Source organism: Bubalus kerabau, chromosome 17 (genome assembly GCF_029407905.1).
Source record: "Bubalus kerabau isolate K-KA32 ecotype Philippines breed swamp buffalo chromosome 17, PCC_UOA_SB_1v2, whole genome shotgun sequence".
Classification (NCBI taxonomy): Eukaryota; Metazoa; Chordata; class Mammalia; order Artiodactyla; family Bovidae; genus Bubalus; species Bubalus kerabau.
Genome location: NC_073640.1, coordinates 62,552,980 through 62,575,221, shown reverse-complemented (window position 1 = coordinate 62,575,221; position 22,242 = coordinate 62,552,980).

The following is a 22,242-nucleotide window of genomic DNA, read 5'->3' as shown; positions in this document are numbered from 1 at the left end:
GAAGACAGCCCCCAAAAAGGAAGCTTTGTCGGGGGTTTGTACCGACCTGCCAATGCCAAGAGACACCCAATATCCCTGGGAGGGGAGAGGCCAGAGATGGGCAAAGCGTGTGGACTGAACTTTCCTTTCTCAGTCTTTTCCTGATCTCTTTGACCATTTTGTAATTGTGTGGGGAATTGCAAGGACTAACATAATCTGTCGGATCATAGACTTTCGAGGGACTTGTGATCCATGCTGTTACTATGTACTTTTACTTAGACCCCAAGTATGGAAGCGCCTAGCCTTGCTAGGAGCCAAAAATTACTAGGAGCACGTATGGAGCAAGGTGGAACTCTAGCTTCAGGAATGTCTCTCAAGCTAGAAGTCACTCTCTTGCCTGCCTGCCTAAGGGGCCAGTGACCTGAAAATGAGTCTTTGTCATGGCTGTGCCTCCTATCTATATGGATAGAAGCACTGCTGGTGACTGTGAGGTTTTTGAGGATGCAGATCGGTAATTGCAGGATCTGAACAGATTGGAAGTACAGTGGGCTTCTTCCTTTGGTAGTGGTAACTGTTAGTGGATCAGAGGAGGCTCTCTAGTGGCTTTTGTCTCAACTCCCTAGATATTCCTTTTGTGGAATCTGGGAATGAACTGGAAGGATTGGCCATAGTAGCTTGAGAACAAAAATCACTTTTTCCTCACTGGCAAACCCTCCACCACCTCTTTTGCTATCACATATACTGGCGTGGTGACACTCAGAAGGGACATCTTGGTTGTTGTTCATCCCTTTATGACTCACAGCTTCTACTGCGGTCAGGACTGTATTCGGGAATGTGCCCGGGCACACGTAAAACGGATGCTTCCCCCAGTAGTCCTAGTTTTGGAAACATTGTGGGAAACTACTCTGGCAAATCAAAGAAAGGTCTTGGTGGTAAGGAACTGAAAAATCAATCTGGGATGCCATCAGGTCTACCCCTGGTGCATCTCCAGTCCGTCTCGGTGGTAAAACTGGGAGGGACGAGTAAGACGCCTGTGTCAGTAAGGGACAGACTAAGTCCCACCAGGGAAGGAAAGCTTCAGTGGAGAGTTTGTCTACACCCCCGTCTAGAGTAGGGAGGGACGCTTCCGGTGGAAAGAAGCCATGGCTGTGGATGCTGCTTTTTTCTGTCTCACAGATGGGAGCTAACAGTTCCATAACCACTCATTTAAAATGTATTTTAAAAAGTGAGACAACTTTGATCCCCAGAGTTTAAATAGACATACCTGATCTTCTTCTGTGATACTGAATGGCCATGGTATCCTTTGGAAGACTGTTGAAGGGTCTCTTAATTATGATACTGTTTTACTAGACCGGTTCCATGGAAAACAAGAGAAATGGGTAGAAGTGCCATATGTGTTGCTTTATTTTTCTGCGAGACATTCCAGACTTGTGTCCAAAGGGTGCAGATTTGGATGTAAAACCTTCAGCTCCCTCCTGTCCTCTTACTTTCCTCCTATATCTGGGACTCCCAACTGAACAGGCTGAGAGTTAGGGCACCCTTCCAGGAGGGTTTGCCTCAGTCTCGGTAGAAATTCAAATAGTACCAAGACTATTGAGAGGATCCAAAAAGTACACAGAAGACTTTAAGGGACTAACTTTACCTTATGAGCTTACTTGGAGAGATGTAACGTATGTCTTGGGACAGACGCTAACTCCTGACTCGAAAACTTGAGTTTTGGAGAAGATGCTACTTTTGGAGATGAATGGCTTGAACATAAAACAAAGGAAAGAGGGAACATGAAATAGCCCTCCTTCCTATTAGGAGCCAAGCAGTTCCTATAACAGAGCCACTTTGTCAGATGTATTCTTGAAGGACTCAAGCGAGCATGTGCTAAGACTGACATATGCTAAGTTGTTTGACATAGAACAGGGAGAGAAAGAACGGGGAGACATAGAACAGGGAGAGAGAGAAAGTCCTGGTAAAGTCCTAGATAGACTAACAGGAGGCTCTCCGCAAGTTTACTGATGTTGATCTCGAAATTACAGAGGGGGAAATGATCTTAAAAGATCGATTTCTCAGTCGGCTCCAGATATCTGCCATAATTTATGAAAACAGGGTATGGACCAAATAAGTCTTTAGATAATCTGTTGCAACTGGCTCAGACAGTATATTATGGTAGAGAATACAAGGAGGAAAATAGGGGGAAAAAAAGAACCAGGCAAAAGATTGAAGCCCCAAAAATGGCTGTTAGACCTGCTCTGCAATAGCCTGAAAAAAACGCCCAGAGGGACCCAGGTGAAAGGGGATGAGCTTGTTATTACTGTGAGAAGGAAGGGCATCTCAAGCAGAATTGCCCCCAACTCCATGTCCAGTCTGCAAGGGACCACACTGGAGAAGAGACTGCCCTCAGAGGTTTAGGTCCCAGGGGTCGGACTCTCAAGACAACTGGGACCAAAGGTGCCCGGGGGTCCCCACACTAGCTCCCAACCTATTAACACCTGAGGAACCCCGGGTATTAATAACTGGAGGGCCAATCAGTCGATTTTCTTTTGGACACCAGGGCAACTTTCTGCTCCTTAAAGCCCCTGGTCTACTTTCCTCCTGATCTACTACTGTAATGGGGCTGTTGGATGAGCCAAATCTATTTCAATCATTGATTTGAAGGATGCTTTCTAGAGTTAAAGCTATATTAGATCATCCTCTATCTATGACTTTAAGACAATTGAGAGGATTCTTGGGCATTACAGGCTACTGCCACATTTGGATTCCAGGTTATGGGGACTTGCCCATCCTTTATATAAACTTATAACTGGGATTCAGCAGGCCCAAACCAACAAGCTGATTTGGTCCCTAAATACTCAAAAGGCTTTTAAGTCTCTTTAAACTGGTCTCTTGCAGGCTCTCACTTTGAGTTTGCCCATAGGATCAGAGTTTGCTACTGAAAAAAAAAAAAAAAAAAAAAACAGGTTATGGCCACATGGCTTAACAGTAATTGTTACTATTGTTTTGCTAATGCATAAAGCTCAAAAGTTTACTAATGGGTGAAATTTTACTGAACTGACTTCTCATGATGTAAGTGGGATCTTAAACTCTAAAGTTCAGAGCAACAATGCTCCATCTTTAAAGCTGCTATAACTCAAGAGTTGTCAAAAACTCTATGAATAGAATATCACTTACACTGTTCCTGGAGACCCCAAACTTCAGAAGTTGAAAAGGCTAATGGCATTATTAAGAGGCATCTGTGTAAGCTAACTCAGGAAACACAAGACAGTTGGTCTAAAGTTCTAACCATAGCTTTAATGAGGACTTGAACTACCACTTAGAACGTATTCTCTCTATGACAGACTGTTTTCATGCACAGATCCTGAAGCTTTAAAATTAACTATGTGACTTAGCTTTTAGCTTTTCAACAGACATTACCAGGAGGTTAACTCCTGACTCAGCCTTTGAGTCAAACTAGCCACTGTTTGGGAGAATACAATGGCAACCCACTCCAGTACTCTTGGCTGGAAAATCCCATGGACGGAGGAGCCTGGTGGGCTGCAGTCCATGGGGTCGCTAAGAGTCGGACACGACTGAGCGACTTCACTTTCACTTTTTACTTTCATGCGTTGGAGAAGGAAATGGCAACCCACTCCAGTGTTCTTGCCCGGAGAATCCCAGGGATGCGGGAGCCTGGTGGGCTGCCGTCTCTGGAGTCGCACAGAGTCGGACACGACTGAAGCGACTTAGCAGCAGCAGCAGCAGCCACTGTTTGAGCCAGGAACCAAGATGGGCCTGAGAATCTAGGTGGGCTTGCTTTTGCTGACTCCAAAAATCCTGAGTCTGCCTTTGACCCTCAAGACAACGCCTTCCTGTTCTGGACTCATTCCTATGCTGCATTCCACAATCTGTCTAATTGCTGGGTCTGCAGAGCAGTTCCCTCCTCATCAATTGAAGACTTCCCATGGTGTGTTTCTCTACTTTAAGGAAAGGACTTTCTTCAACTCTGTGATAACATCTAAGAAGCCTAAGATGGACTGGTATAACATACTGTATCTTAATTATTGAGATAATGTGGCTTTCAACTTTGATTATACATTACCTTGGTTTAATGATTATTTTGCTGCACATAAGAAAGTAAATGGCTCTAGATCTGGTGGTTTTCTACCTAGTGTTTATCAAATATGGGATGAGGTCATATGGCTAACTCCTAAAAAGGGACGCCTACTATCTAATGCTCCCATATGCAGGGAAAAAGTTAGCTGACAGAAGTTAGCTGACAACTGATTATAATGATTAGAAACAATTGGGATTTTTTTTCTTAAGAAATTTGCAATGTAGAGACACACAAGAAACAAAAACCACAAGAAACGATTGTTTCTGTGTTTTCCAGTCCCAGCTCAGGTCCTCCTTTTGCCTGGCCAGGCACTGATTGGGACTGGATCCCTCAGCCATGCTGTCTTGCACCAAGCAGGACCTACTGGATATGTGACTTTTACCAATGGGCGTGGCTTCCCCCCGGCTGGATAGGTGTGGTGGTCTCAGAGTGGTTTGGAAAAGAATTTCCAGACATGAGACAGAATGAAAGAAGAATACAGTTTATTAGAGTGGGAAACACTGTTAGAACAGCAGGACAGCTCAAAGGAGAAGCTACGTTGAATGTTGAATGGGGGTCCTTAGTCCACTTTTATACCCAGGGTACAAGGAGTGGGATAGGGGTCTTGCAGGTCATTTGCTGATTGGATGAGGCACGTACGCATACTGGGTGGGGGGAAGAATAAGGCAAAATACCTCCTCCCTATGGGGTAGGAGGGGAGACAGTTTATACTGTTCTATTAATAGTTACAGTGGAGGAGGGAAGGACGATAAGGGTCTGGTTTCTCCATTCCTGCATTCCAAGACCCTCCTTGGTTATCTGCTCTTTTGTCCTTGGGTCACCACATTCGTCCCTCTCTCTATTTTTAGGGCCAATTCTTTGGCCCCTTTTGATACCCTGCTCATGTCTAGCTGTCTACCTATTTCCCTTCTCAGCCATTTGGGAACCCGGTCTCAGGGAAAAAGGGGCCATGACCACTCTGGCTTCTTCAGGCTGTACAGGGGTGTCATGGGGCTCTGGGTTCCCTTTACCTGCTCTCTGTCAGGGTACATTTATGGAGGGAGATGAGAGCCCATAAAATGATAAGGTGGCTTGTTTTAGCACTGTTTGGGTGTTGGCCAGGGAATATTCTTGTCAAACTATCACTTGGAGATTTGCTGTATTCTAGAAGAAACAAACTTAACATGAAATTTAAAGGTACATGGCCCAAAGATTAATAGAAATAGAAAAGCTGCTCAGGGGCTAGTCAGGAGAATCAGGACTAGATATTGGTTTGTGACATTGTTAATGTCTGTCTAGGTTTGAGAAGATGCAAGAATTTGGGCTCATAAAATCTTTACTTGAAAACATCTGACTATCTGAAGGCCGGTTCTTGTGGGTTTTTCCCAGGGCACAGAGTGCCTTATTTCTGATCTCCACCCTGAACTCCTTTCAGGGGATGTTGAAGGTCAGCAGCTTGCAGTGGTCACAGTGTAATTCTTACAGAGGCAGCTGGCAAGTGCCAACTTCCAGTCAGCAGGGTCCACATATTTGACCATGCTTTGGGGGCATTTCATGGCCATTGTGTCCCATGGTGCTGGGAAGGCTCATTCACAGGTCTAATGAAGATTCCATTGACAGGCCACTCAGTGTGCTATTATTGGGCCAGGCCTTGAGAGTAGCAAAAGTCTCTGGACCCTACCTGTCTTACTAGCCTCTTGGTCCAGGAAAATATTCCCTCGTGTTGCTTCTTCCCATATCTAGAGCTACATTATTACAATCATTGATACCATATGGAACTGCATATCAACATTTTTTCACAGACTCAATCACATATTTAGTAACATTAGAAACAATTTTCTGAAACAAGCGACATAGAAAATAATATAGCTATAGCTAGCAGTTATTAGTAAGGCCATAAGTAAGAACTATAAGTCAAGAATTTTCATTAGGTATAGCCCACTATACTCTAGGTCATCTGACTTCATTTGTTAAATGACTATACCCTGGTGTTTGAACTGTGGTGTTGGAGAAGCCTCTTGAGAGTCCCTTGCACTACAAGGAGATCCAACCAGTCCATCCTAAACGAAATCAGTCCTGAATGTTCATTGGAAGGACTGATGCTGAAGCTGAAACTTCAATACTTTGGCCACCTGATGGGAAGAGCTGACTCATTGGAAAAGACCCTGATGCTGGAAAAGATTGAGGGCAGGAGGAGAAGGAGACAACAGAGGATGAGATGGTTGGATGGCATCACCGACTCAATGGACATGAGTTTGGGTATGCTCTGGGTTTGGTGATAGGGAGGGCTGGCATGCTGCGGTTCGTGGGGTTGCAAAGAGTCGGACACGACTGAGTGACTGAACTGAACTGGTGTTAATCTCCTGGTTGTACATCATGGAGCATCGGATCCTTATCTGAAGATTGCTTCCTGAGATAAGCTTTAGAAACATACTTAGAATGTCCTTTTTAATAACTTAATTAAATCTTTTAGCAATATAACATAACAACAAGGAACTATCTCAGAAGTGAGTCTTAGTAAACACTATCCCTTAATTAACAAAACTAGAAACTTAGTTTAACAATTAACAAAACTTAATATTCAGTGAAACATAATTTTTCATTATGAGAACATTAACCCTGTGGCCAGGGAAGGCTTTAACCCATCAAAAAATAAATAAATAAATAAATGAGGTTTGTCAGGGAACTGGGAAAATCCAAGCAGCCATCTTTGGATTTCCCATAGCCCTGACTCTTTGATTATAGCTATTGTTCCCCCATTTTTAATGCCCGACTTAGGAGTAGACTGTTGCTATGTTTTAAGGACATCAGGATAGCAAAAGTCTAACCATGAGGGCTTATTTTTTTTGTAATTTCTAAGATATCTATATTAGTAACATCAGCCATACAATATAACCTGAGAAGATTCATCACTCCTCCAACAATACTTCCCATGTAATTTAACATGTCAAATGAACTCAGGTAGTTTAATATCTCTCTTTGGGATGTTTCAGGGGCCCTCTGAAGCATCCCAAAGTTAGCTAGAAGGAAAATGATTTAGGAAGTGTTTTCAATAAATATCAAAAGGGTTTATAACACTCAGTCAGATAGAATCATATAGATCACTGTGAAACAATATATTCACTTAGCCAAAGTAACAAAGAAGATTTCAAAGGTGAACATAGAACAGATCACTTCAGAGGTAAAGAAACTTACAATCCATTATCAAAGGCAGCTCAACATCTCAAGAAAACTTGTATTTATGCACAAAACTCTTCCCTTGAGGTACACTTTCTGTCAAACCTTCTTATCACTTTCTGTACCCATCACTTTGTTCTCCCATCCTGCAACAGCCACCTGTAAGTCAGACCTACTTCCTTTTCCCTTCATAAAATGTAATTTCATTCCTCATACCTTCTTTACTGAAAACACACATCATATTTTCCTTAAGCATCCAAGAACTGACCTTTATATTAGCATTCTATAGATTGGTGAACATATATACCAGTGATAATTTCTAAAAAAAAAAAAAAATTCCTTTCTTGTAGAGAACATCTCAGGATGGCATCAAACATTATTCATGAATAGTTTCTCTGTAAGAGGAAGTTAGTGTTTAGTAATTAATGTTTCTTTCTTTTTTTTATATAATTAATGTTTCAAATCTTATTTTATTTGGAAATGATCTAGCTATTCAACAAACTTTCGTCACTTAGTTTAGCACAACCCTAGAAATTTCAGGTTACCAAAATCTAGACAGGCTGTTTTAGACAGACATTTCTAAAGTGTAATTATTCTTAATAGAGTTTATCTAAAAGCTCATATCTCATTTACATTTTTTTTTAAAGTTTCTTCACTCGAGGTACTTTCCTTGCTGACAAACTTGTAACACATATAACAATACAACAGTATTTAACTTATAATAAACCTAGGGACAATGAAAATATTATGCTAATGTTAATGACTCTTAGACATGTCTATATTAGATTAGCAAACAAACATTAATACTAGATATTTAATATTGAATATTTCTCAGTTCACATGAATCTGATATTCATTTAGGTTAATTTCTCTGTGTTTAGAATTGTCTGATTTGTAAACACTTACTTTTCTTTAGGCCAACTAAATTGGAACTCATTTACAAATTCATCAATATATATATATATATATATATAAAAAGCCAAAGACACACACTGAGACATACACAAATCCAGACAGACAGACAGATTTATAGTTTTCTGCTTGAGATTTAAAATGTCTGATGCCCCCCACTTTTTTTTTTTTTTTTGGCTTGAAGTTCTAATTTGCCCTAAGCTGAGGTCTCAGGCAAAGTGGGCAATGTCTTTTAAAGACACGAAAAGGGTTAACATCAAGCTTTTCCCTAGGAAGGCATTTAAACAAGCTATTTGTTTTTAATTGCATATACAAAAAGAACCGGTTTTGCAGTTTCCAAGAAAAAAAAAATTCCATTTTAACTAGTTTTTTTCCAGAGTCTAAAGAATATCATTGCCATCCTGTGTCAAAGTCATCTTTCATTTCTGTAGTCATAATTTTATAGCTAAAACATTAACCAAATAGTGCTCAAATTGACTCTGATATCAGGGGCAGATCAGCTGATAAAAATCTTGGATTGTCCCTCTGGTGGGAAGTGAGATCTTTGTCCTATCAGACGAATCTGAAGGGTTAAGGAAATTTGCAGGAGTGTGGGAAGCTTGGTCCTTCCCCACCCTGAGAAACAGGAGTAATCAGAAGGGAATTCTTTAGGATGTTCAGGAGTGGGGGAAATTTGGTTCCCTCTCCACCTGAGAGATAAGCGTAGTTAGAAGGGGGTTCTTTAGAATGTTAGGTGAGTGTTTGATCCTTCAGGCTTTTGAATATAGAAGAAAGACCTGGACCAAAGGGAACCTCAGAATCCTTTCCTAGAGATCATATGGATATGAAAGGTCGAGTAAGGGTCATCTAGGAAATCTGATGGAGAGAGACAGAGGGGGACAGGAGATAGGGAGGCAACAGAAAGACATGAGACATGAGTCCCTCAAATCCAGATTCTGACTGAGGGCCACGAAAGACTGAACATAAGGCCTTTCCCTACTTTTGACAAAAGCTAGTGTGCCATTCAGAAGCCAGTTTTGTTTTGTTTTTTTGGAGGGGTTGGTCCCCCAGTTTGTATAGTGGCCAGGCCTTTTGCAAGGTCAAAATTTTCCAGTTTCTGAGAATATAGCCAAGGGGTGAGTCTGAGAGAGGCTTTGAGGACGTACCAGAACCCATGCTTTGCCTATATGCCATAGAATGGGGGTACTGAGAGTCACCAACTGGCAAAATGGTGCCCCTTTTTGTCTCAGTGACGTCCCCGTGCAACTAATGGCACAAAATGGCCAACCGTCCCAACAGTCTCATACGACAGTGAGAGGTGATCCCTGAGAACCGTGCCGCTAAGGTATCATGTGACCTGGGAAGAGAAAGACAGAGATTCCCGGGAGCAACCAGGTGACTCACCATTTGGCGATTCCCGGAAACATGGGATGGCTCAGAGGCAACATCTTCAATTCACTTTAGTTCAGTCGCTCAGTTGTGTCTGACTCTTTGCGACCCCATGCACTGCAGCAGGCCAGGCCTCCCTGTCCATCACCAACTCCTGGAGTTTACTTAAACTCATGTCCATTGAGTCAGTGATGCCATCCAACCATCTCATCCTCTGTCGTCCCCTTCTCCTCCTGCCTTCAATCTTTGCCAGCATCAGGGTCTTTTCCAATGAGTCAGCTCTTCACATGAGGTGGCCAAAGTATTGGAGTTTCAGCTTCAACATCAGTCCTTCCAATGAATATTCATGACTGATTTCGTTTAGGATGGACCGGTTGGATCTCCTTGCAATCCAGGGGATTCTCAAGAGTCTTCTCCAACACCACGGTTCAAAAGCATCAATTCTTCAGCGTTCAGCTTTCTTTATAGTCCAACTCTCACATCCATACATGACTACTCAAAAAACCATAGCCTTGACTAGACAGACCTTTGTTGGCAAAGTAATGTCTCTGCTTTTTAACATCCTGTCTAGTTTGGTTATAACCTTTCTTCCAAGGAGTAAGTGTCTTTTTATTTCATGGCTACAATCACCATCTGCAGTGATTTTGGAGCCCCCATAAATAAAACCTGACACTGTTACCACTGTTTCTCCATCTATTTGCCATGAAGTGATGGGACCAGATGCCATGATCTTTGTTTTCTGAATGTTGAGCTTTAAGCCAACTTTTTCACTCTCCTCTTTCACGTTCATCAAGACGCTCTTTAATTATTCTTCACTTTCTGCCATAAGAGTGGTGTCATCTGCATATCTGAGGTCATTGCTATTTCTCCCAGCAATCTTGATTCCAGCTTGTGCTTCCTCCAGCTCAGCATTTCTCATGATGTACTCTGAATATAAGTTAAATAAGCAGGGTGACAATATACAGCCTTGATGTACTCATTTTCCTATTTTGAGGCAACATCTAAGCTCCTTAAATCAATCCTGACTGAAAGGGAAAGAAGTGAAAGTGACAGGGAAGAAGGCTGAGGAATTTGCCTTACAATCCTATCGGGAGGTGGTGGCCAAGGGACGTTGGTCTCTGTTTTGCTTCAACCACTATGTGCCTTACATGGTGCATAGAAGTTGTCTTGCTGGGGGCGTATGACCTTGTGGCCTGATCCATTCCGTGTCCCCTTTATCCTCACATGGGAGTCTTCATGTGGCAGGCGCCCTAATGGCTCTTAAGTGCCTGACCCATGCCCACACAATATTGGATGGCCTAGTCCTCAGTTGGAAAGAAAACAAAAGAGAGACGCTCACCCATTCAGGCAGCAGCTGCTGGGGCGCAGTGAGCAGTGGGGCCTTTGGAACACACCAGGAGGTAACCCTGGCCAGAGTTCCTCAGTTGCTTCCACAACACTTGCCTATTGGCAGAGGGTCCCTATGAGAAAGGAGAAGTGAGGACATGGGAAAGAGACCCCAAGGTCCCCATATGGGCCACCAAAAATGTCGTGGTCTGGGCGTGGGTTGTAAAAGAATTTCCATACATGAAACAGAATGAAAGAATAAAGTTCATTAGAGTGGGAGACACTGTTAAGAACAGCAGGCCAGTTCAAGGGAGAACCCACGTTGAATGGGGGGGGGGGGGGGAGGTTCCTTAGTCCACTTTTATACCCAGGGTACAAGGAGTGGGATGGGGATCTTGCGGGTCATTTGCTGATTGGATGAGGCCCCTATACTGGGTGGAGGGAAGAGTAAGGTAAATGCCTCCTCCCTATGGGGTAGGAGGGGAACAAGTTATACTGTTCCATTAATAGTTACAACATTGGGGATGGGAGGGAAGGACGATAAGGGTCTGGTTTTTCCATTCCTGAATTCCAAGACCCTCCTTGGTTATCTACTCTTTCGTCCTTGGGTCACCACATGGCTTTGTTAGGTAGGTAGAATAGGGAAAAGGAGTCCAAAATGGCGGTGGCTAAAAGACAAGGAAGGTCAAAGGAAGGTCCGAGGACCAGAGTGAAAACTTCAGACAGAACAAACAGCACTCCTGGCTAAGCCTAATTTGCATAGGGCAGGCCCAGGTGGAGGAAAAAACATAGAAAAGGAGGAGCCAAAGTGCTTCCTCACAGACTCTCTCTCCTGTGTGCATGCGCACGCTCTCTCTCTCTCTCTCTCTCTCTTTCTCTTTCTCCCTCCCCACGCACTCCTCCACTCTCTTCTCTTCGAGTCTTGGATTCCTCTGCTATCTCCTAAATAAAATAGAGCTGCAACACTGATTTGCCTAAGAGCTGTAGCACAGTTTGTCCAAGACCCAAGAGCTGTGATGCGCCGAGGGCTTTAATGTCCATCACTCCAAATCTTTGTTGTGACGAGACAAAGAACCGAGGAACATACACTCACGTGACATCTATGGTGCCATGACTCGGATTTAACCTGGCTGAAACAACCTCTACGTGGAAGAAGCCAAGCACAACAGGAGCCCAATTCAGCGAAGCTCCCGCGGTAGAAGCGGAAGGCGAAGAAACCCAGAGCAGAGGAAGGCCCATCGTGCTGGAAACCAGGACAGCGAAAAACGAACTCAGTAGAAAGCTCACGCGGCCCAGTCTCAGATTCCAGAAGACCTCCGGTTAAGGTAAGAGGTCCTCGCTCCTATGGCTGGAGGGACCTTTACAATCTCTCGTTTCTTGTTTCCTCAAACCTCCCGCTAACAGGCGGGCGGCAGGGGCACAATTGAGGGACTCTGGAGAGGCTACTCCTCAGCATGTCCCAAAGGCGCTATCTGCTGAGCCCCAATAGCTGTTACACAAGTCGGTGGGGGTTCTTCTGTCCTTTCTCTTCTCTGTGCCAAAGATTAGACCAATGAAACTGTGAGCACCGGTCAGATGTTTAGCAAATTTTCCGGCGGGCTATGAAGGGGATTCCTTGGCATGTTTTTTCCCACCGCTTTTTCCTCCTGTCCTTCAGCTCTCTCCCGGGACTCAAGCCCGGCCAAAACTAATGAAACTCAGGCTCTGATGTCTCATTGCAAAAATTCATTGAGAGACAAAGCGATAAGAGGTAGATTTGTTAGGATCCAGAGAAAAGCCACCCTTCAGGGTGTGAACCATTGCCGAGGGCAAGGGCTGCGGCCATGGAATTAGGCCTGGCTAGGTTTTGTGAGGGGATGGAATTCATATGCTAATGAATGAGAGGATCATCCCAGCCATTGGGGAACCACCCACTCCTCCCTCTTTTACCTTGTGCCTTGGAGCTGTCTTGCCACCTCTGGGTGGGTCTGTTGCCTTATAGATTGGGGATTAAGGTTTACTTGAATTTGACTTGTCATCTTGGACCCAATTGATTTTAATTGGTTTACATTATACCCTTGTGCTATGTCATTCTTTCAAAGGTTGCGCTCTGCCCCCTTCCCTCCTGTTTCATGCTCTTTTCCTGAGCCCCATCCAGACCCACAAGGCTGCCTCTACAATCTTCTGGAGAGACAACCAGAAAATAGCTAGCCTTGGGAGGGAAATACTCTATAATATTCAACCCCCTAATCCTACCCAATACTGGTCACACTGGAGATCTTGGGGATGCCCAAACTCCAGTCCGGGGGGTCCCAGGAGGTCATCATGCCTTGACCTGCCTAGGGATCAGTCTTCAAAAGGTTGCCACGCCTCAACCTGTTCGGGGATCCTTTAGTCCCAGGGGTCCCAGGAGGTCGTCACGCCTCGACCTGCCCAGGGACCCAATCCTCGGGAGGCTGTCATGCCTCGACCTGCCTGGGGATTCGATCTCTAGGAGGCTGTCACGCCTCAGCCTGCCTGGGGATCTGCACCCTGGCCCGGGGATGCCTGGCTCTCAGGTTGCAACAGTTCTGGGTAGGTAAGCTTCAGAAAGACTCACCTCTAAGGAAGTCTACCTATGGAAACAGAAAGAAGCCTATTACTTATGGGGCTGTGCCCAGTCTCAGCAATAACTCAGGAACCCAATGAGAACCCCATTGCCTTTCTGGAGAGGCTAAAAGAGGCACTCCAAAAGTTTACCAACCTGGACTTAGACTCTTACGAGGGACGGGTGATTTTAAAGGACAAATTCCTGTCCCAATGTGCATCAGATATCAGAATTAAGTTACAGCAGCTACAACAGCAGGACCCTGCTGCCTCTTTAGATGAGATGGTCCAGACAGCCACCAATACCTTTTATAACAGAAAACAGAGGGAGGCCAAGGCCCAGGAGAAGGAGAGAAAGAAAGAGACAAGGCATGCCCAGATGCTGGCCGCCCTCCAGAGAAGCCCTATGGCAAACCCCGAGTCCTTGAGGGACAAGGCACGAGACAGATGCCTGATCTGTAGACAGGTGGGGCATTGGGCCAAAGAGTGTCCAAACCGTGACAAGTCTCCTAGAAGGGCTTGCCACAAATGCCATCAACTGGGACATTGGGTGGCACTCTTCCCTCGGGACCCAAGAGCCTCAAGGTCAAGCGCCAAGCCTACCCTCACGATGGTTCAAGAAGACTGAAGCGGCCCGCTTCAGCCAGCCCGCCTGTCACAGATAACCATCACGGGGCTGGAGCCAAGGGTGCAACTGGATGTGGCAGGTAGGTCCGAGAATTTCTTGGTTGACACAGGGGCTACCTACTCTGTCTTGATCTCTTACTCTGGAGCCTTCTCCTCCCAAACCTGTACCATTTTGGGTGCTACAGGAAAAGCAACTACTAAAAGATTCACCCGAGCACTTCTTTGTTGCTGGGATGGACAAATATTTTCCCACCAGTTTCTGGTGGTCCCTGAGTGTCCTGCCTCCTTATTGGGAAGAGATATACTCACTAAACTGGGGACCACCCTTGTGATGGGAAGTTTTTCAGCCCCTAGAGCTCTACAGCTCCTGGCTACTACTGAAGAACCCATTACACCTTCAATAGAGAGGGACCAAAAACTGGGAAGACAAAATTAACCCCCAGGTGTGGGACCAGGGGATTCCTGGACGAGCCCACCAAGCTGAACCGGTCATCATTGTCCTCCGAGATCCCACTCGGTTTCCTAACCGGAAACAATATCCTCTCAACAGAGAGGCTCGGGAGGGACTACAGCCTTTAATAAATAAATTCCTTGCTTGTGGGCTATCGGTCCCCACCAGTTCGCCATGTAACACCCCAATCCTCTCAGTAAAGAAAAAAGACAGAACCTGGCGAATGGTTCAAGATCTCTGGATTATAAATGAAGCTGTAGTCCCCCTCCATCCCACAGTACCCAATCCGTATGTAATCTTGGGAGAAATCCCACCCAGTGCCAAATGGTTTACAGTCTTGGATCTCAAAGATGCATTTTTTTGCATGCCACTGGCTAAAGAATCCCAATACCTTTTTGCCTTTGAGTGGGAGGCCCCAGGAGAAAAACACCAACAGATGACTTGGACAGTATTACCTCAGGGGTTCAGAGATAGCCCCCACCTGTTTGGACAGGCTCTTAGCCGGGATCTCCTAGATCTGGACCTGGGACCTAATGGGGAAATATTACAATATGTAGATGACCTACTAATCTGCTCTCCAGATGAGAAAAGTGACCAACAACATGCAATTCAGGTTCTAAACTTCTTGGCAGAAAGGGGATATAAAGTCTCCCGTGCTAAGGCACAGATAGTCGAGACAAAGGTCACTTACCTGGGAGTTCAGATTACACACGGGTCCAGGAGGCTGTCCTCTGATCAGGTACAAGGAATTCTCCAGTTGCCCTCCCCCACGACTCGAAAACAATTGCGAGCTTTCCTGGGGCTAACTGGTTATTGTAGAATCTGGATACCCAACTATGGTCTAATTGCCCAGCCCTTATACGAAAGCTTAAAGGGACGAGATGATTCAATCCCATTGATGTGGGGAACTCCTCAAAAGGAGGCAGAGGCTACACTAAAACAGGCCTTAACTCAGGCACCTGCCTTGAGGTTGCCAGGCCCAAAAAAAGCATTCCAACTTTATGTCCATGAAAGAGAGGGAGTAGCCTTGGGAGTGTTAACTCAAAGGTTGGGATCTGAGCCCCAGCCTGTAGCTCACTTATCCAAGAGGCTCGATCCAACTTCCCAAGGTTGGCCTCCCTGCCTTCGAAATCTTGCAGCTATTGCAATCATGATAGAAGATGCTTTAAAACTCTCCTTTGGGGGCAAACTAACTATTTTTACCAGCCACCAAGTAAAACAACTCCTAAATGGGAGAGGCCATTTATGGATGTTTGATCAAAGAATCCTCAGATATCAAGTAATGCTGATGGAAAATCCAGGCCTCACTATATCCCCTTGTGAGGTTCTTAACCCAGCCACCCTCCTACCTACCCCCGAGGGCTCTCTCCCAATTCACTCTTGTCTAGAAACCTTGGACCACTGGACAAAACCCCGAGAGGGATTGTCAGAAGATCCTCCGACCAATCCTGAGGAAATCTGGTACACTGATGGAAGCAGCTTTGTCTTGGATGGAAAAAGAAGAGCCGGGTATGCAGTAGTCTTCAATTTTGAGACCATAGAGGCTAAGCCTCTGCCACCAGGTACTTCAGCCCAATTAGCTGAGCTCATAGCCCTGACTCGAGCTTTAGAGCTGGGAAAAGGAAAAAGAATAGCCATTTACACTGACTCCAAGTATGCCTTTCTGGTGCTACATGCACATGCGGCTGTTTGGAAAGAAAGGGGCCACTTGACCACCCGAGGGTCCCCAATCAAATATGGTGATCAGATTCTTCGACTCTTGGAGGCAGTCCACCTGCCCACTGAGGTTTCAGTCTCCCTCTGTAAAGGACACCAAAAAAGGAACACAGAAGTGGCACGAGGGAACCAAGCAGCTGATCAGGCAGCTAGGAGAGCAGCATTACAGAACCATGACCTAATAGGGATTGCCACCTTAGTTCCACAGACTAATTTGCCAGAAACTCCTTCATATACTGAAGGTGAGATTCTTAAAGCTAAGAGCGAGGGCTTTCAAGAAGATCATATGGGGTGGTTCCAAAAGGAGGGACTCCTTTTTCTGCCTGGAAACCTCCAATGGAAGTTGGTTAACTCCTAACATGCCACTACTCATTTAGGCGAAAAGGCCCTCCAAAGATTACTAGAAAGGTCTTTCAGAGGAACAGGCCTCCAAACAACCTATAAGACAGGTGGTCTCCTCTTGTCCCACTTGCCAATTAAACAACCCCCAAGGAGATCGAAGACTCCAGCTGGCCCAGCCTGTCCAATGACGTGGAGCCTACCCAGGAGAGGACTGGCAGATGGACTTCACCCAGATGCCAGTTTCTCAAGGGTATAAATAACCTATTAGTCATGATAGATACATTCACAGGATGGATTGAAGGCTTTCCCACCCGGACTGAGAAGGCTGAGGAGGTGGTAAAAAAACTGCTCCATGAAGTCATTCCAAGATTTGGTCTGCCCAGGTCATTACAAAGTGACAATGGGACATCATTTACTTCTAAGGTCACCCAAAGAGTCTCAAAAGCATTGGACATTACTTATTATCTCCATTGTGCCTGGAGGCCTCAATCTTCAGGAAAAATAGAAAGAGCCAATCAATTCTTAAAATCAGCGATCAAAAAGATAACCCAGGAGACCTCCCTGGGATGGAAGGAGGCTTTACCAATAGCTCTCCTCCGCACCCGCATTGCCCCTAAGGAACAGGTTGGTTTTAGTCCTTATGAGATGCTATATGGGAGACCTTTTGTTTATGTCAATGACCTCTTCCTAGATCCAGAGGTTCAAACCCTCCAGTCTTATACCATAGCCATGGGGCAATTCCAACAGGATATACACTTGTGGGGTATGAACCAGGACCCAAAAGATTCCAAAGAGTCACCACTATATGCTCCAGGAACTCAAGTCCTAATAAAAGTCTGGAAAGATGGGTCCCCAAAGGCTCAACTCCAGCCCACATGGAAGGGCCCCTACCCTGTAATACTTTCTACCCCCACAGCAGTCAAGGTACCAGGACATGACTCCTGGATTCACTACTCACGATTCAAGCCATGGAAGAAAACAGGAGAGGACACTCAATACACCTGTGAGCCCCTGGGAGATCTCAGATACCTATTCAGGACTACCAATGAGTGTCATTCTAATGAACACCCCCAAAATCTGGTTTCTGGGGATAAGATTTCTCAGGATAACTCTAAGGGGCCAACACAGCTTGACAGAGACTGTACTCCAAAACAGACAGGAGATAGATCTTCTGATTCCTGAACAAGGAGGGACTTGAGCCATCCTGGCCATGTGAATTTAAAATTGACCAATGTCCCTACTAGTCCTCGTTATGCTATATTGATGATGCCTATGATTATTCCATGTACTGTCAATTGTCTAACCTGTTTTGTCTCTGCCCAGGTCAACCAGCTACAACATGCAGTGCCAGTTCAACAAAGATATAAAACTACAGCTGACCACGAAAAATATCACACACCCCTGGACACCACTATAAGGACTCTGAAGATTGAGACTAGCAAGAGGGGGAGGCCCAATACCCCTCGCTGCCCCAGTTCAGCAGGAAGTAGCCAGAAAGACCTCGACGCCCCTATTCCCAAAGAATTGGGCCTCCCATCTCTTGAGGGGGGAATGTTAGGTAGGTAGAATAGGGAAAAGGAGTCCAAAATGGCGGTGGCTAAAAGACAAGGAAGGTCCGAGGACCAGAGTGAAGACTTCAGACAGAACAAACAGAACAAACAGCACTCCTGGCTAAGCCCAATTTGCATAGGGCAGGCCTAGGTGGAGGAAAAAACATATAAAAGGAGGAGCCAAAGCGCTTTCTCTCGGACTCTCTCTCCTGCGTGCATGCGCGTGCGCGCGCGCGCGCGCTCTCTCTCTCTCTCTCTCTCTCTCTCTCTCTCTCTGTCTCTTTCTCTTTCTCCCTCCCCACGCACTACTCCACTCTCTTCTCTTCAAGTCTTGGATTCTCCTGCTATCTTCTAAATAAAATGGAGCTGTAACACTGATTTGCCTAAGAGCTGTAACACGGTTTGTCCAAGACCCAAGAGCTGTGACGCACTGAGGGCTTTAATGTCCGTCGCTCCAAATCTTTGTTGTGACGAGACAAAGAACCGAGGAACATACACTCGCATGACATCTATGGTGCTGTGACTTCGAAAGGTTGTCACGCCTCAACCTGTTCAGGGATCCTCTAGTCCCAGGGGTCCCAGGAGGTAGATGTCACACGAGTGTATGTTCCTTGGTTCTTTGTCTCGTCACAACAAAGATTTGGAGCGATGGACATTAAAGCCCTCGGCGCGTCACAGCTCTTGGGTCTTGGACAAACCGTGTTACAGCTCTTAGGCAAATCAGTGTTACAGCTCTATTTTATTTAGGAGATAGCAGAGGAATCCAAGACTCGAAGAGAAGAGAGTGGAGGAGTGCGTGGGGAGGGAGAAAGAGAAAGAGAGAGAGAGAGAGAGAGAGCGTGCGCATGCACACAGGAGAGAGAGTCTGTGAGGAAGCACTTTGGCTCCTCCTTTTCTATGTTTTTTCCTCCACCTGGGCCTGCCCTATGCAAATTAGGCTTAGCCAGGAGTGCTGTTTGTTCTGTCTGAAGTTTTCACTCTGGTCCTCGGACCTTCCTTTGACCTTCCTTGTCTTTTAGCCACCGCCATTTTGGACTCCTTTTCCCTATTCTACCTACCTAACAGCTTAATAGGGAGATGCACCCTAGGTCTAGCTTTCACTCTTGGCTTCATATTTTCAGAGCTTCCAGAGAAGCCTACTAATCTGCCAAACCTTAAAACTCGCAGGGCAAAATGTGTATTTCACTGGTATGATTATCTGGCTGCAATAATGGTTCCCTCTCTGGGAACTACAGATCAGATGTTATGCTAAGAGCTGATACTCTGGCTAACTTTCAGCCCTTAATGCTGAACAAATACAAATTACAAACGTGGTTTTACAGAACAGATTGGTCTTAGATATTCCAAGGGCTGGACAAGGAGGTACTTTTGCCATTATTCATATCCAATATGAGCACTAATGTTACTCACTTACTAAACACATGAGCAAGATGATTCAGGCTATGGATTCTCCTGAAGCCTCAGTCACCACACTTTGGGAAACGTTAACCAGCTCCCCATGGTGGAAAACTATCTTAATCATAATAATTTTAATTGTTCTGTTTTTACTGTTTGCTCCCTGCATCTGTAACTGTGTAACTGGATTTGTTTATAACCCTTCGAAAGCTTTTAAGTTACAAATGGTTGTTCAGGCTCCTAGGAGTGCCACAGATTCCTCCAACTATTACTTGGGCCTACTGGATCAGAGACCCTCAATATAAGGGTTAGGTGAATATGTTGCCTCAACAATTTAGGGGCAGCGCCCCATCATAGTAGGAAGTAGTTATGGAACAAAAACGATACCCCATACCCTCAGCAATATAATTCTCCTAAAAGAAAAGGGGGGAATGAAAGAGTCAATTCCTAGGCAGGTTGATAAGAAGTCTGGGGTCCCCGAGGAGGAGAAAGGGGTCTGGGGTCCCCGAGGAGGTGAAAGGGGTCTGGGGTTCTCAAGGAGGAGATAGGGGTCTGGAATTCTCCAGAAGGAGGAAAGGACAAACTTTTTCCCCCCCTCTACATTCCTTAGTCTTAGTCACATAAAATGGCTTTTTTTCTTTAAGCCTGGAACTGAAGATTATACAACTCATGAAAGTGAAGTCGCTCAGTTGTGTCTGATTCTTTGCAACCCCATGGACTGTAGCCTATCAGACTCCTCTGTCCATGGGATTTTCCAGGCAATAGTATGGGAGTGGATTGCCATTTCCTTCTCCAGAAACTCTGTACTAGGGATTATATAACAACAATGTATCCTGCTTGAGGACAGTTTTTCCTTCCTGAAAACCTTCTGATTAATCCTGGTATTTTAGAATGTATATTATGGGAGTGGATCTGGTTGAATCTTTCTGTTGTTGAGTTCTAATCCTGTTATCCTAAGATGTAAATTGTGGGAGTGGGTCTGGTAAAATTGTCACAAACTTAAGACATTCTTTTGATTTATTGTAATAGCTAATTAAAAAGTATATAATTCCCTTGCTAAAGACTAGTGAGAGGGACACTCTCTACCTCCTTCCGATGTCTATGTCAGAGGCTTTCTCTGTCCCTGTTTATACTTTAATAAAACTCTGCTACACAATAGCTCTTGATTGATTAAGTCTGGTTCCTGGTCCCAAAGCTAAATCTTCTTCAGAGATCAAGAATCTGACACCATAAGCTATTATTGTGACCCAGATTTAACCTCTAATTTACATTTCTTCCCTACCTTAGGCTATTAAATACATTTGTCTGTGGGTTATTTTGAGACCTGTAAGATTAAAATGTACATAAGACAATCACAGGGGACATAGTACGTGCCCTATAAATATGAACACATTTCCTTCAGGAGATGAGTTCAGTCAGTTACTACACATAGAAATATTTATAAGTGGTGCAAAGTTGATAATTTTGGTGAAAATAAACTCTGTCTTCTCAGGAATTTATATTTTACAGTCTGCTTTGTTGTCCACATCTGACAAGAGATTTCTGAAACAACAAAGAAAAGGAAGAACATATATTCAAAATTTTAAACAAACAATAAAGTGCCTAATTACCATCAAATGAGCATCTAGTAATTTGATGTTCCATTCCATTAAAGAAGTATTGACTTAAGTAATATATATTATGATGTAAACAAGTTTTCCTCAAAGGCATTTGAAGCTATGTCATCACAAGCATGGAACAGAAATACTTTTTATAAAGAACAATGTAGTTCTCATTACAGGAATTTTTTTCTCTCTTCTTTAATAACTTTTTAACATTCAATATCTTTATTTTTTTTTGGCTATGTTTATTTGGTTTTGCTGCATGTGGACTTTCTCTAGTTGCAGCCAACAGGAGCTACTCTCTAGTTGCTGTGTGCAGCCTTCTCACTGATGTAGCTATTTTTGTTGCAGAGCACAAACTTTAGAGCACAGGCTCAGTACTTGTGTTGCACAGGCTTGTTGTTCCGAGACACGTGGTATCCTTGCAGACCAGGGATCAAACCTGTGTCCAATGCATTGGCAGGTGGATTTTTACCACTGTACTACCAGGTAAGTGCTACTGAGTGTCTTTCAACTGAGGAAATCCCTGTATCTTTCAACCAGGATCCTCATGTATCTTTTAACTGGGGGGCTATGTATGTTAATACATTGCCACATAAAATTTGGTGTCCTCAACCAATAACGGGGTGATCTAAAAACCAGGAGACAATTCTCCAAACTTATCTGGACCTGCTGAGGAGGATGGGCCCAAGCGGCTCTTCCAAGCCAGAAGGTCCAAAGCACAGAATGGCGCCTGCTTTTCAATCCTGCGTTCCCGTCAGGGTGCACTGTCGCTGGGCCACTGCAGTGACTACTAAACTTGATCCTTGGATAAGTGGTATGTCAAGACATTTTTTCTCCCTAGAAGTGTTAGTATGAAGTAGCCCATTCTAAGAGTTGTGTGTTTTATATTCTAGCTTGTCATTCCCACACAAATCCAGTTCTTCTTTACTTAAACTGCTTCAATTAATTCTAATCGCGGGAATATTCCTGGGTCCAGCCACCACCCCACACCAACCCACGACCGCCTCACATCAACCCTCACGCACCCTCAGCCGTGCGGCCACACCAGGTTTCAGTTCCCTGACCTCTGAATCGCTTCAGCCTCATCCGCAGGAATCCTATTGTTAAGAGACAACCTTCTTCGTTTCAAACGTAATCATCCCACAGAATTTTACGCTTTTATTTTAAAAG